Source organism: Muntiacus reevesi, chromosome X (genome assembly GCF_963930625.1).
Source record: "Muntiacus reevesi chromosome X, mMunRee1.1, whole genome shotgun sequence".
NCBI classification, from domain to species: domain Eukaryota; kingdom Metazoa; phylum Chordata; class Mammalia; order Artiodactyla; family Cervidae; genus Muntiacus; species Muntiacus reevesi.
The window spans coordinates 118807041-118821807 of record NC_089271.1 but is presented as its reverse complement, the minus strand read 5'-3'; the positions used below and the strand labels follow the sequence as shown (position 1 = coordinate 118821807).

Here is a 14767-nt window from a genome sequence, read left to right as displayed (position 1 = left end):
TTACCAGATAAGAAAGCTCATGAGGAAGATAAACTCAACCCTTCAGCAGAATCCAGACAGGAAAAAGAAAGGTAGGAAGTCAACAATACTAGTCTTCTACCACCACCCGCAGAATAAAAAGAAGAATGAAAATAGGCCAATGGCGGATGAAGAAACACCGGACAATTCTTCCAACACTTCTCCTGACAATTCTCCAAGTAAGCCCCTGGGCCCTCCTGGTGTCCAAGACGCAGAGCAATCTGCTTAACTCCAGCAAAAGCACTGGCAGAATAGGCATTTGTGCAGGGATCAAACATACAACGATGGTCCCCTCTGTACAGATCAAAGTACTCAGATGTTGATGATTAAAGTATCAACAAGCAGTAAAACGATGTGCATCTGTTTTTTGGTGATGGGGAAGGAAGGAACGGAAGGGTCAGGTGTGTGAGAGGGAGGGAGGTGGCATCCTTTCAGTTTAGGGTCCAGACCAGCCAGTTCATACTTACTCAGACACTGGGAATGAGGATTGGGTGAAGACCGAGAACTGCAGACTGAAGATTTGTGAGCACCAAAGATTTTTTCCTGAACGCTTCATCCCACTGGTGATGGAGGAAAAGGACGTGGTATTTATGTTTGTTTTGGGGGTCCAGCTGGGTTGAGGAGTGATGTAGGGGTGGTGGCCATGTGTAATAACCAGAATCCACTTTAGATGTTTGACAATTAAGTTTTTACCTCTCATCAATTTCTGTTCCTCTTCTGGCTCACATTTGGGCAAGCTGATAAAAACAGCCAGGGAATAAGCAAATAAAGTAACATGAAATACCTAACGTTAATCATTGGAATCGTTGCCTTGCTATATTTCCCATAGCCAAAACATCCATTACCCCCAAATAGTCTCTAGTGCACATGGCTACTCTGACCCAATGAGTAATAAAATTAAGTCTTTGGTCCCTATAGTCAGTCTTCAAAATATGAGACCTGATGGACCTTTCCCCTTAGTTACAATCACACTTTTCACCTCAGTTGTTTTTAAAAAGATTCAGTCTCAATGAAAGCAGGGTCTTCGCAGATAGAAACCCATTCTAGGAGACCTATTTAGAGAGGGTGTGGTTATCCCCACTCCTGCACTTAACAGACAAATTTTATTTGATCTTAAAGCTGTAAAACAAGAACAGGGCCTCAGTGTGAACTTGTACCCTTGGTATCATGGCCCCACTCACTAGATGTCCACTTATATTATTGAAAATACTGCTTCCACTGAATAAGTGGTAAATACTTTTCAGTCACAGCAAAACATTTGGCTAGCATGCTCTTTTCACTGCCTATTTCAACAACTTCTCAGCTACACTTAACCTTCACCTTCAAAGGGAAATGATACACCTTTACCTGTCTACTCAATGGGGCCAGTGTCTACAACTGCCATCTCACACAGTCTTTGAAGGCAATATTTTCACCAGCTCTAGTTTTTCCAGGTACACAATTAGGACCTCACACTGATGACATCCTCCTTTGAGGAGATTCCTATGACACACAAACTACACGGTCCCCCCACTTCAGTTAAGTTGCTGAAAACTCTTTGGTAAGTGCTGGACTGCTCCAGTCTTCACAGTGTTGAGAAACAGCTTTCACGCTTCTTAGTACCCATACTGTTAAAACAAGCCCAACGTGTTTTGGACATTTATAGATTCTGGAGGCAACATTTCCTCATATACACAGTACTTTTGGTCAGTAACTTCCAAATAGGCCTGCCTTGAATGAGACACCCTGTGTCAAAAGATTCTAGAATCTGCCTAAACTGCCAAAGAACGGGCACTCCTATTAGTGCCCCCTGAGACTCCATCACTGTGCAAGCTTCAGCAACCTTCTCTCATGTATCTTGGAGTTTCTGTACCATCAATGATGGCTGTTAGTCTCATGGGCTTCTGATACAAGGAACTGCCCACCTTGGCCCCATGCTGTATGACCTTAGTGTTGCAATGTGGGTACATGCTGGACTTGCCTGGAAATATAGACTATCTCAGGTCTTGAACCTATGACCCTCCATATCCAGCTGCCCATTTGGCCTTTGATTATAGAAGTGGCACTCTGCAAGCTCAGCATAGCTAGTGAGGCCTCCTTGCTACAGGATCAGCTGAACCTGGGCCCTCTGCATACCCTATCTTCAGGAGAGGGTAACTTCCCTTGTGCTCAGTCCCTTGTTAGATGCCACACTGCTACAAGAGTTCATCTCTTAGAACTCTTGGACACCTGGGGAGCCCTTTGGCATCAACACAGTGAAAACCAAAGGGAGATCATTCACTTAACCAATGCCAATGTCACTATCACTCTTGATGGAGCTTACTTGAGAGCTGCTACTTGTCATCTCTTCATCAGTATGTTCCTGATAAAGGACAGGGCCCAAAGCTCAGCTCAACGGATCAGTATGAGGCATCTACCTCAGCAGAGAATGTCTGGGCCAACAATTGGCCTCATCTTCGTACCTTTATAGATCTTTGAGCCACTGCCAATGGGCTGACTGTCTATTCTGGCCAAGCCAAACAATTCCTCTCCAACGTTGACTCATTTAGGGTTAAGAACTCACACAATCTCTTGCCTCCTGATAAATTATACCCAAAAGGTAAATCAAGGTCATACATTTTCTACACACATTAAAGCCACAATACAATGTCTCACCATGGCACTCGTTATTGCCTTTGGCGTTCTACACAATAAGAAAAACCCAGAGACTCATTTTGCTTTTCAGCACACAAAACACTATCTCCTGAACAAGATATTCAATGGAACACTCACTACCTTTACTGCTCTGAAGATGTAGGGGTCACAATGGTTTCCATAAACAAGTAAAAATTACTCACTCAATGGACGTGAGTTTGAGCAAGCTTCAGGAGATGGTGAAGGACAGACAAGCCTGGCATGCTACAGTCCATGGGGTTGCAGAGTTGGACATGAATGAGCGACTGAACAACAACAACAAATCTAGTGAAAAGCAGTTTAACTGAAAACAGTGTAAGAAGCTGGGTTATAATGGTTGTGAGAGTTCACAACTGTGCTAAACACCTTGCATTTACATTACACGTTTCTATAAAAAAGCCCGACCACATCTCTGTATCTGATAAGAAAGCCCAGGTACTCTTGCCTCTGGGACAAAAGGCACTTCAGACCATCCAAGCCCTGACCTATATGCGGAACTCTCCAGCTTTATCCCCTCTTACCACCATAAAAGTCAAGCCAGTCTCCCTCCCCTGCTCTATTCAGCTATTCTTCAACCTTGAGAGCTTGCTCTGCTCTCCCCAGAAAAACTCATTATGTGAGTGATGAATTTTTTCATACTCTGGGGGTATGTGTCATCAGTTGGTTTCGATATCCAAACCAAATAGACATTGAAGGATCCATCCTGTCTCTGTGGAGTGATGGCAGCAATTGGCCCCAAGAGCAGAAACTGAGATGCTGTCCCTTACCACCTGGGGTCTTTTCTCTCTTCTTTGGCTTTCGAACTCACTCTGCTGTATGCTGAAGAACATGCACTTTGAGCTACTGCCGTCTGGCTAGCTTGTGCTTTCACCTTGCTTCTTGGTGATGCATTTGTGAGTGACTGCTAAAGCTCTGACCAACATAAATCAGTTTAGCCAGTTGGCATATAGTGAATTGGTTATTGCATTCATTGGGACCCTCCTTAAAGCAGTTCTGAATTCTGTATCTCAACCTGGACTTATGTGTGAGTCTCAGGTTGAATCATGTGTATCTATTCCAAACTAATCCGCGACTGATACTAACCTCAAAGAAACGAGCCTTATCATTTGAACACTGATTGTGTCTCAACCATGTGTTGGCCCCCTTTCTCTACAGAACTCAGGCGAAAAGCTGATAGTCTATTCAATAGACAGGGCAGTCACTCACATGATGGAAGATCAGTTACTGTGTGGGCTACTGAAGTCATATCTCTGAAAGTAAATGTGTGTGTGTGTTTATGTGTTGTGGTCAGTCATGTCTGATTCTTTGCGACCCCATGAACTGTAGCCAGCCAGGGTCCTCTCTCCATAGGATTTCCCAGGCAAGAATACTGGAGTGGGTTGCCATTGCCCGCTCCAGGGGATCCAACCTGCGTATCCTGCATCTGCTGCAGTGGCAGGTGGATTCAGAAGTACTTTACAAAATGCTCCTGCTGCTTCCACCTATGCCTATTAAATACAAATGACCTTGATCCTCTGGGATCTAGAGAGTAACATGTATGTCACTTCTGTGACAAAGCCAAGAGAATAATTCAACCATTGCCATGGGAAATCCACAACACTGATAGTACTAACTTGATTTGAGATTCTCGAAAGTTATGACCAACCTAGATAGCATATTAAAAAGCAGAGACATTACTTTGCCAACAAAGGTTTGTCCAGTCAAGGCTATGGTTTTTCCAGTGGTCATGTATGGATGTGAGAGTTGGACGGTGAAGAAAGCTAAGCAACGAAGAATTGATGCTTTTTAACTGTGGTGTTGGAGAAGACTCTTGAGAGTCCCTTGGCCTGCAAGGAGATCCAACCAGTCCATCCTAAAGAAGATCAGTCCTGGGTGTTCACTGGAAGGACTGATGCTGAAGCTGAAACACAGTTACTTTGGCCACCTCATGTGAAGAGTTGACTCATTGGAAAAGACCCTGATGCTGGGAGGGATTGGGGGCAGGAGGAGAAGGGGACGACAGAGGATGAGATGGCTGGATTGCATCACCGACTCGGACATGAGTTTGAGTAAGCTCCAGGAGTTGGTGATGGACAGGGAGGCCTGGCATGCTGCGATTCATGGGATTGCAAAGAGTCGGACACAACTGAGGGACTGAACTGATCTGAACTGGAAGAAGAAACTTGTAAAAACTTTTCATGATAAGATCAATAACGACTCAGAATCTAATGAAAAAATGAAAACACAAAACTCCAAATTGTCAAGGTCCTCAGAAACAAGAAATCTAGGATGGGAGAACAAGATGGCAGAGGAGTAGGTGGACGTGGAGTACATCTCTCTCCATGGATACATCAGGAATACACTTTCAGACACAGAAGTGCATGCAGAACACCAGCTGAGAGCAGCAAGGAGTACCTGACCAGCGGAAAATAACATATAGAACCACACAAAACTTGGTAGGACAAAGGAACAAGGGGGAGAAACAAGGGTGTCAGTAGGACTGGACCTGTCTTCAGCGCGTGGGGGAACTGAAGCAGTGGTCCGATCCCCACATCAGGGCAACTGTCTGAGTTAGAGGAGAAAGATTTAAGGCTGAGAGTGAAACGGCTGTTCTTTGGCAGTCTATATGGAATGAGAACAGTCGTTGCCACAGCCATACATACCCCAGATAGGGATGTAGGTCCCCTGGAAGGCACAGCACCTGAGAGTTGGAGTTTAGGGATTGTGGAGCAATCCCAGCACAAGGGCTGCTGTTGACTGTGGAGAGACGGATCAAGGGGATGTGAGGTGGGAGACTGTGGTGGGAAATGCCTGTGGAGAAAAGCCAGGCAGCCATGGAAGCAAAGCGATACTGCTGAGTCACGCGTAGGTGGTGGATCCATCACCATAGCCTCTCCCCCTAGATACCAGCATCCGCAGCTGAACAATAGAGAGGCTGGCCCATCAAATGCCTGACTGACTGAAATATAGAGTAGGACCCCACCCAGGGTGCCCCTTTAAGTGCCTGATGTGCTGATCTACAGAGTAGGACCCCAGCCAGGGGGACCCTCTATGTGCCAAACAACAGAGAAGGACTCCAGGTAAGGGAGCCCTCTATTGCCTGAACCGGCAGAGCTATGGAGAAAGACTGGCCAAAGAGGCCTTCTGATCACTAGCTACAAGAGGCTCGAAAAAAGACTCCGAAAGGGCCATAACTCTTGTGATGGAGGCAGTCCATGTCCCTACATGCTTGGCACCGCCAGAGTCCCCACAAACCAAGCAGCTGCACCACCTTCACACTCAATCCTCACTGGGGCAGAGCTGCCACAGGCAAAAGAAGTCTTGCGTCTATGCACACAGGGTCACTTCGGCTGTGTCCAACTCTGCGACCCTGTGGACTATGGCCTGCCAGGCTTCTCTGTCAGGGGGGTTCTTCAGACAAGAATACTAGAGCGTATAGGCCAATACTGGCTGCCATACTCTTCTAGAGCACTAGATTTCCTGCTGCCCTAGCTGCCAACTCCCTTGAGTACCCAGTGCTGCCAGAACCCCTGTGATCCAACCAACTGTACCACCTCCGCACCTGGCCCTCACTGGGGCAAACCCAAGTCCTCCAGGGCAGACTCAGGAGCAAACCCCAGTGGACGACCCACATGCAGAGGTGGAAGTAAAACCACAGTTGAAACCCAGGGGCAGGGTGGCAAAGGAAGAAGACCCAAAACCTTCCCACCAGCTGTACAAGCTACAGATTAAATCGACACAATCAACTAGGCAGACTCTGTGTCTATGGAATATATAAAAGGACACTGAGAGCTCCCACAAAAGAAAACACACTAGTTCTGATTGCTGTGGACACTGGAGGCCAGAATACACAGGAGTAGGACCAGATTAGAATCTGAGCTGCCCCCACAACAGGTCCAGAGACCAGTACAGTGTTGGAGGGCATCCTAGGAAGGTGAGGTGGATTCTGACTCCCAACAAAGGAAAGAACTCTAACAGCAGTGACTCAAGAAAAATAATTCTTATTCTTATGTTTTGACTTGCTCTGTAGATTCTTTTGGACTTTTTTTCTTTTTTTCCTATTTTATTTTTCCCCCTCTGTTGTAGATGATTTTATTGGCACTATGAAATCTAATTAAGCTTTTGAGTTTTATTTTTTGCAGTCACATTTTTTATTGTTGTTATGAACCTCTGCCTCTAGGCTGAGCTTTTGCAGTTCTGTGGACTTTTCTTTTTCTTTTCTTTCTTCTTCCCTTTTTTCTTCTTTTCTCTCTTATTTTTAATTTTTTAAACCTATTATTATTTTTCTACATTTATTCCTTTGTGTGCTTTTCCTACTGCTCTTTTCCCCTAGGAGTTAATCTTTAGTGTATATAAATCTTATTTATCTACCTTTATTTAACTTTGTATATGTATTCTTTCTTTCCTTTCCTCTCAACATATTTGTTAATTTTATTTTCATTGCTTTATTCCCCATTTGACACCTTGCTTTAGTTTTGTTTTCCAGTTTGTGCTTTAGTTAATTTTGTTCTTAACTGAAAGATAAAATTTTTGGTTTCCTTCGGGTCAATCTATTGTACTTTATTTTTGTTGGGCTGTTTTGATTTTGCTTATAAGTGTATATGTATATGTGTATATTCAGTCACACTTTTTATTGTTGTTTAAAAACCTCCACCTCTACGTTGGGCTTTTACAGTTCCATGGAGCATTCTTATTTTTTTTCCTTTTCTCGTTGTTTTCAATTTTTTAATTTTTAACTTTTTAAAACCTATTATATTTTATCTACGTTTATTCCTTCTTTTCCCTACTGTTCTTTGGCCCTTGCACTTAATCTTTGAGGTATATAAATCTTCATCTACCTCTATTGAACTTTGCATGTCTATTCTTTCTTTCTTTTCCTCTCAATATATTTTTTTAGTTTTCTTTTCACTGTTTTATTCCCCACTTGGCAAGTTGCTTTAGTTTTGTTTTCCAGTTTGTGCTTTGCTTAGTTTTGTTCTTAACTGGTAAATAAAATTTTTGATTTCCTTTGTTCATCTGGTCAAACTATTGTACTTTATTTTTGTTCAACTGTTTTGATGTTGCTTATGGATATATATGTATATGGGTGTATTTCATTATTTTAATTATTATTTGCCTGATTTTGTAACTTCCATTTCTCTGGGTTCATCTTTGGTTGCTCATTTTTGGGTGTTTCTTTTAATCTCACTTAATGCCATAACTAACCACTTGTAGAATCTTCATTCCTGACCAGAGATCAAGCGCTCAGCCTTTGGAGCGGAAGTACTGATTCCAAGACCCTAGATTACCACACAACTAACCCTAGGTAGTATCAAACAGTGAGAACTCACACGAAGGAAGCCACTTTAATATAAGACCTGGTATCACCCAACCATCAAGAGCACCCAGTGCAGGATGCCTCATCTAAACAACAAACAAACAAAAAAAACAAACACAGTCATAACCAGACAGGAGTACAACCTCACTCAGCCTTGCAATCAGAAGAAAAACTAACAAACAAAAAACTCAGCACAAATCTCACCCTATATAAAGCTTACACAAACCACTGGACCAACCTTAGGAGGGCAGAAGCCAAAAGGAAGAAAGAATTCAACCTTAAAACCTGGGAAAAGGAGACCTCAAACACAATAAATTTTAAAAAAATGAAAAGGCAGAGAAATACAACACAAATGAAGAAACAAACTAGAAACACAGAAGTCCAAATAAATGAAAAGGAAATAGGCTAACTATCTGAAAAAGAATTCAGAATAATGATAGTAAAGATGATCGAAAACCTTGAAAACAAAATGGAGAAAACACAAGAAATAATTAAGAAAGACGTAGATCAATTAAAGAATAAATATACAGAGACAAACAACACAAACACTGAAATTAAAAATACTCTAGAATGAATCAATAGCAGAATATGTGAAGCAGAAGAACACATCAGTGGGCTGGAGGATAAAATGGTGGAAATAATTTCTGAAGAGATAAAGTAAAAAGAATGAAAAGAGCTGAGGATAATCTCAGAGACCTCTGGGACAATATCAAACACACCAATATTCAAATTATAGGAGAGAAAAAGGAGAGAAAAAGAAAGGGTATGAGAAAATTTTTGAAGAGAATATAGTTGAAAATTATCCCAGCATGGAAAAGGAAATAGTCAATCAAATTCAAGAGGTACAAAGAGTCCCATACAGGGTAAACTCAAGGAGAAACATGCTAAGACACATACCAATCAAACTAACAAAAACTAAACACAATGAAAGAATATTAAAAGCAGCAAGGGAAAAGCAACAAGTAACATTGAAGGGAAACCCCATATGCTTAACAGCTGATCTTTCAGCAGAAACTCTATAGGCCAGAAGGGAATGGCAGGATATATTTAAAAGTGCTGAAAGGGAAAAATCTACAACCAAGATTACTGTACCCAGCAAGGATCTCATTCAGAATTGATGGAGAAATAAAAAGCTTTTCAGACAAGCAAAAGTAAAGGGAATTCAGTACCACCAAACCAGTTTTACAACAAATGTTAAAAGGACTTATATAGTCAAGAAACACAAGAGAAGAAAAAGATTTACAAAATCAGCCCCAAACAGTTAAGAAAATGGCAATAGGAACATATATATCAATGATTACCTTAAATGTAAACAGATTAACTGCTCCAACCAAAAGACACAGACTGGCAGAATGGAAACAAAAACAAGACCCATATATATGCTGTCTACAAGAAACCCACTTCAGACCTAAAGACACATACAGACAGAAAGTGAGACGATGGAAAAATATATTCCATGAAAATGGGAAGCAAAAGAAAGCTGGAGAACCAATCCTCATATCAGACAAAATAGACCTTAAAATAAGAGTACTACAAAGGACATGGAAGGACACTACATAATGATCATAATGGTTTGGAGGGAAAACTGGCTCCCTAACTTGTACACCACAACAATTGAACTGGACAAGATGAGGAAATGTGGAAAGTCAAATTGGGAAGGCTCTTTAGTGGTTATTGAGGAAGCATTCACTTTCTCAAACCAGAGCACCTGGACTCCATTGCAGCCTCCCCTCCCCCATGGATGTTCATAAATGGTGCTTTGTGATGTCAACCATGTCAGGGCTACCATTGGCTGGGGAAATTTCTTGCTGACCAATCAACTGACAGTTGTGGCTCTTCATTGTCCTGGGAAGGTATATATAGAGACCCCAGGCCCTTGGTGTAGGTCACTGTTGCTACAATATGGCAGACCTAACTGAGGAAGTGGAGGAGGAGGAGGAGAAGGAACTGGAGATACACAATGTCAACTTGGAGGAAGAAGCCTCAAGCTCTAACCAGAGAAAGAGAAAGAATTCTGATCAGTCAGATGACTTACACAATGACAAGGTCAATTTACCCTATTCTTGTTCTTCCTCTTCATCCCCCACCCAAGACACACCCTGCCCTTGCCTGGCACAAATCCCTCCTCAGTGCACACCCATTCTCTCAAAGTTCTCCTTCCCATCCTCCTTCACTAATGTCTTTCTGGGTAACTTTGTTTTCTTACCAGATGTTAAAGCTCATGAAGAATGCAAACTCCACCCTTCAGGAGATTTAGGACGGGAATAAGAAAGGGAAGAAGTCGATGATACTAGTCTTTGACCACCACCCGCAGAATAAAAAGAAGAATGAAAATCAGCTGATGGCAGATGAAGAAATCCTGGAGGATTCGTCCAGCACTTCTGACAATTCTCCAAGTAAGCCCCTGTGCCCACCTGGAGCCCAAGACGCTGACCAATCGGCTGCAGCTCCAGGAAAAGCACTGGGAGAATAGGCGTTTGTGCAAGGATCAAACATACAACGATGGTCCCCTCTGCACAGACCAAAGTACTCAAATGTCAACAGTTAAAAGTATCAACAAGTCGTCGTAAAAAGATGTGTGTGTATCTGTTTTTTTTTTTTTGATGATGGGGAGGGAAGGAAGGGAAGGGTCAGGTGTGTGAGAGGGAGGGAAGTGGCATCCTTTCCGTTTAGGGCCTAGACCAGCCAGTCCATACTTACTCAGACAACTGGGAATGAGGACTGGGTGAAGACAGAACTGCAGACTGAAGATTTCTGAGCACTGAAGATTTCTTCCTGAACGCTTCATTCCACTGGTGAGAAGGAAAAGGACTTGGTATTTCTGTGTGTTTCAGAGGTCCCATGTGGGGAGAGGGGTTATGTAGGGTTGGTGGCCCTGTGTAATAATCAGATTCCACTTTTGATGTTTGACAATTGAGTTTTTACCCCTCATCAATGTCTGTTCCTCTTCTGGCCCACATTTGGGCAAGCTACTAAAAACAGCCAGGGAATAAAGGAACATGAAATAGAAACAGATATACCTAACCTTAACCACTGGAATTATTGCCTTGCCTACACTTCCCATAGCCGAAACATCCATTACCCCCATATAGCCTCTAGTGCACGTGGATAATCTAACTCAATGAGTAATAAAATTAAGTCTTTGCCCCTATAATCACCTTTAAAATATGAGACCCTATGGACCTTTTCCCTTAGCTGCAATCACACTTTTCACCTCAGTTGTTTTTAAAAAGATTCAATCTCAGTGAAAGCAGGGTCTTTACAGATTGAAACCCATTATAGGAAAACTACTTAGCAAGGTGTGATTATCCCAACTTCTGCTGCACTTAACAAATTTTACTTGATCTTAAAGCTGTAAAACAAGAACACGCCCTCAGTATGAACTTCTACCCTTGGTGTCATGGCCCCACTCACTAGGGCTCCACGTATTTTGCTGATAATACTGCTCTCAATGAATAACTGGTAAATACTTTTCAGTCATAACAAAACATTTGGCTAGCATGCTGTTTTCACTGCCTATTTCAACAACTTCTCAGCTACACTTCACCTTCACCTTTACAGGGAAACGATACACTTTTACCTGTCTACTCAATGGGGCCAGTGTCCACACCTGCCATCTCACACAGTCTTTGAAGGCAACATTTTCACCAGCTCTATCTTTTTCCAGGTACACAATTAGGACCTCATACTGATGACAGCCTCCTTTGAGGAGATTCCTATGACACACAAACTACACAATCCCACCACTTCAGTTAAGTTCCTGAAAACGTTTTGGTAAGTGCTGGACTGCTCCAATCTTCAGTGTCCAGCTACAGTTTTAGGCTTCTTAGTACCCATACTGTTAAAACAAGCCCAACATGTTGTAGACATTTTTACATTCTGGAGGCAACATTTCCTCATATACACAGTTTTTGGCTCGGTAACTTCCAAACAGGCCCGCCTTGAATGAGATTTCCTATGTCAAAGATTCTAAATCTGCCTGAATTGCCATAGAACAGGTACTCCTATTAGGGTCCACTGAAACTCCTTCACTGTGCAAGCTTTAGCAACCTTCTCTAATGTATCTTGGAGTCCCTGTCATGTATCTTGGAGTACTGTCAACAATGGCTGTTAGTTTCAGGGGTCTCTGATATAAGGAACTGCCCACCTTGGCCCCATGCTGTATGACTGTAGTGTAGCAATTTTGGGTCTATGCTGCACTTGCCTGGAAATATAGACTATCTCAGGTCTTGAGCCGATGACCCTCCATATCCAGCTGCCCATTTGGCCTTTGATTATGCAAGTATCACTTTGCAAGCTCAGCATAGCTAGTGAGGCCTCCTTGCTACAGGATGGAGCTGAACCTGGGTCCTCTGCATACCCTATCTTCAGGAGAGGGTACCTTCCCCTGTGCTCAGCCCCCCTCAGATGTCACACCGCTACAAGAGTTCATCTGTGAGAACCCTTGGACACATGGGGAGCCTATTAGGATCAAAATAGCGAAAACCAAAGGGAGTTCATCCACTTAATCAATGCTATCGTCACTATCACACTTGATGGAGCTTGCTTGAGAGTTGCTACTTTTCATCTCTTCATCAGAATGTTCCTGATAAAGGAAAGGACCCAAAGGTCAGATCAAGTAGCCAAACTTCAGGTAACTACCTTAGCACACAATGTCTGGGCCAACAACTGGCCTCTTCTTTACACTGCCAATGGGCTGACCATCTGTTCTGACCAAGTCAAACAATTCCTATCTGAGGTTTTCTCACTTAGGGTAAAGGCCTCATGGAATCTCTTGCATCCTGAGAGATTATACCCAAAACATAAATCAAGATCACACATTTTCTACACATATTAAAGTCACAATACAATGTCTCATGATGGCACTCCTTATTCTCTTTGGAGTTCTACACATTGAATGAAACCTAGACACTCATTTTGCTATTCAGAATACACAATAGTAACTCTTGAACAAGATATTCAATGGGACACCAACCTGCTTTACTGGTATCTTGCTGCAGTTGCCAAAATGTTTTCCATAAATAAGTCTAAATTGAATTAATTATTCAATTCTTTGTCAGACAAACATGGGTAAATTGTAATAGAGATTGATCCCATTGTTTTTTTTTACATCTTTTCAATCCTTTAATTTTCAGTCCGTTTATATCTTTAAATCTAAAATGTGTTAAACAGCATATTGTGGGGTCCTGTATTATTTTTTTTTTCATTTGTTTTTATTAGTTGGAGGCTAATTAATTTACAATATTGTAGTGGGTTTTGTCATACATTGACATGAATCAGCCATGGAGTTACATGTATTCCCCATCCCGATCCCCCCTCCCTCTCCACCGGATTCCTCTGGGTCTTCCCAGTGCATCAGGCCTGAGCACTTGTCTAATGCATCCCAGCTGGGCTGGTGATCTGTTTCACTATAGATAATATACATGCTGTTCTCTCGAAACATCCCACCCTCGCCTTATCCCATAGTGTCCTAAAGTCTGTTCTGTACATCTGTGTCTCTTTTTCTGTTTTGCGTATAGGGTTATCATTACCATCTTTCTACATTCCATATATATGTGTTAGTATGCTGTAATGTTCTTTATCTTTCTGGCTTACTTCACTCTGTATAATGGGCTCCAGTTTCGTCCATCTCATTAGAACTGATTCAAATGAATTCTTTTTAACGGCTGAGTAATATTCCATTGTGTATATGCACCACAGCTTCCTTATCCATTCGTCTGCTGATAGGCATCTAGGTTGCTTCCATGTCCTGGCTATTATAAACAGTGCTGCGATGAACATTGGGGTTCACGTGTCTCTTTCAGATCTGGTTTCCTCAGTGTGTATGCCCAGAAGTGGGATTGCTGGGTCATATAGCAGTTCTATTTCCAATTTTTTAAGAAATCACCACACTGTTCTCCATAGTGGCTGTACTAGTTTGCATTCCCACCAAGAGTGTAAGAGGGGTCCTTTTTCTCCACACCCTCTCCAGCATTTATTGCTTGTAGACTTTTAGATAGCAGCCATCCTGACTGGCGTGTAATGGTACCTCATTGTGGTTTTGATTTGCATTTCTCTGATAATGAGTGATGTTGAGCATCTTTTCATGTGTTTGTTAGCCATCTGTATGTCTTCTTTGGAGAAATGTCTGTTTAGTTCTTTGGCCCATTTTTTGATTGGGTCATTTATTTTTCTGGAATTGAGCTTCAGGAGTTGCTTGTATATTTTTGAGATTAATCCTTTGTCTATTGCTTCATTTGCTATTATTTTCTCCCAATCTGAGGGCTGTCTTTTCACCTTGCTTATAGTTTCCTTTGTTGTGCAAAAGCTTTTAAGTTTCATTAGGTCCCATTTGTTTAGTTTTGCTTTTATTTCCAATATTCTGGGAGGTGGGTCATAGAGGATCCTGCTGTGATTCATGTCGGAGAGTGTTTTGCCTATGTTCTCCTCTAGGAGTTTTATAGTTTCTGTTCTTACATTTAGATCTTTAATCCATTTTGAGTTTATTTTTGTGTATGGTGTTAGAAAGTGTTCTAGTTTCATTCTTTTACAAGTGGTTGTCCAGTTTTCCCAGCACCACTTGTTAAAGAGGTTGTCTTTTTTCCATTGTATATCCTTGCCTCCTTTGTCGAAGATAAGGTGTCCATAGGTTCGTGGATTTATCTCTGGGCTTTCTATTCTGTTCCATTGATCTATATTCTTGTCTTTGTGCCAGTACCATACTGTCTTGATGACTGTGGCTTTGTAGTAGAGTCTGAAGTCAGGCAGGTTGATTCCTCCAGTTCCATTCTTCTTTCTCAAGATTACTTTGGCTATTCGAGG

General features: G+C 42.1%; 1 protein-coding gene and 1 long non-coding RNA gene across 2 annotated transcripts in view; both read right to left on the bottom strand.

Annotated features, from left to right (window-relative positions):
- The window catches only part of HS6ST2 (heparan sulfate 6-O-sulfotransferase 2), a 329391-nt gene that overhangs the window by 196820 nt on the left and 117804 nt on the right, over nucleotides 1-14767 (bottom strand). The window lies entirely within an intron of this gene.
- The window catches only part of LOC136153394 (uncharacterized), a 175720-nt gene that overhangs the window by 109612 nt on the left and 51341 nt on the right, over nucleotides 1-14767 (bottom strand). The window contains exon 2 of the long non-coding RNA XR_010660391.1: nucleotides 10667-10758. This is a non-coding gene — a long non-coding RNA (uncharacterized lncRNA). The remainder of the gene's footprint in view (nucleotides 1-10666; nucleotides 10759-14767) is intronic.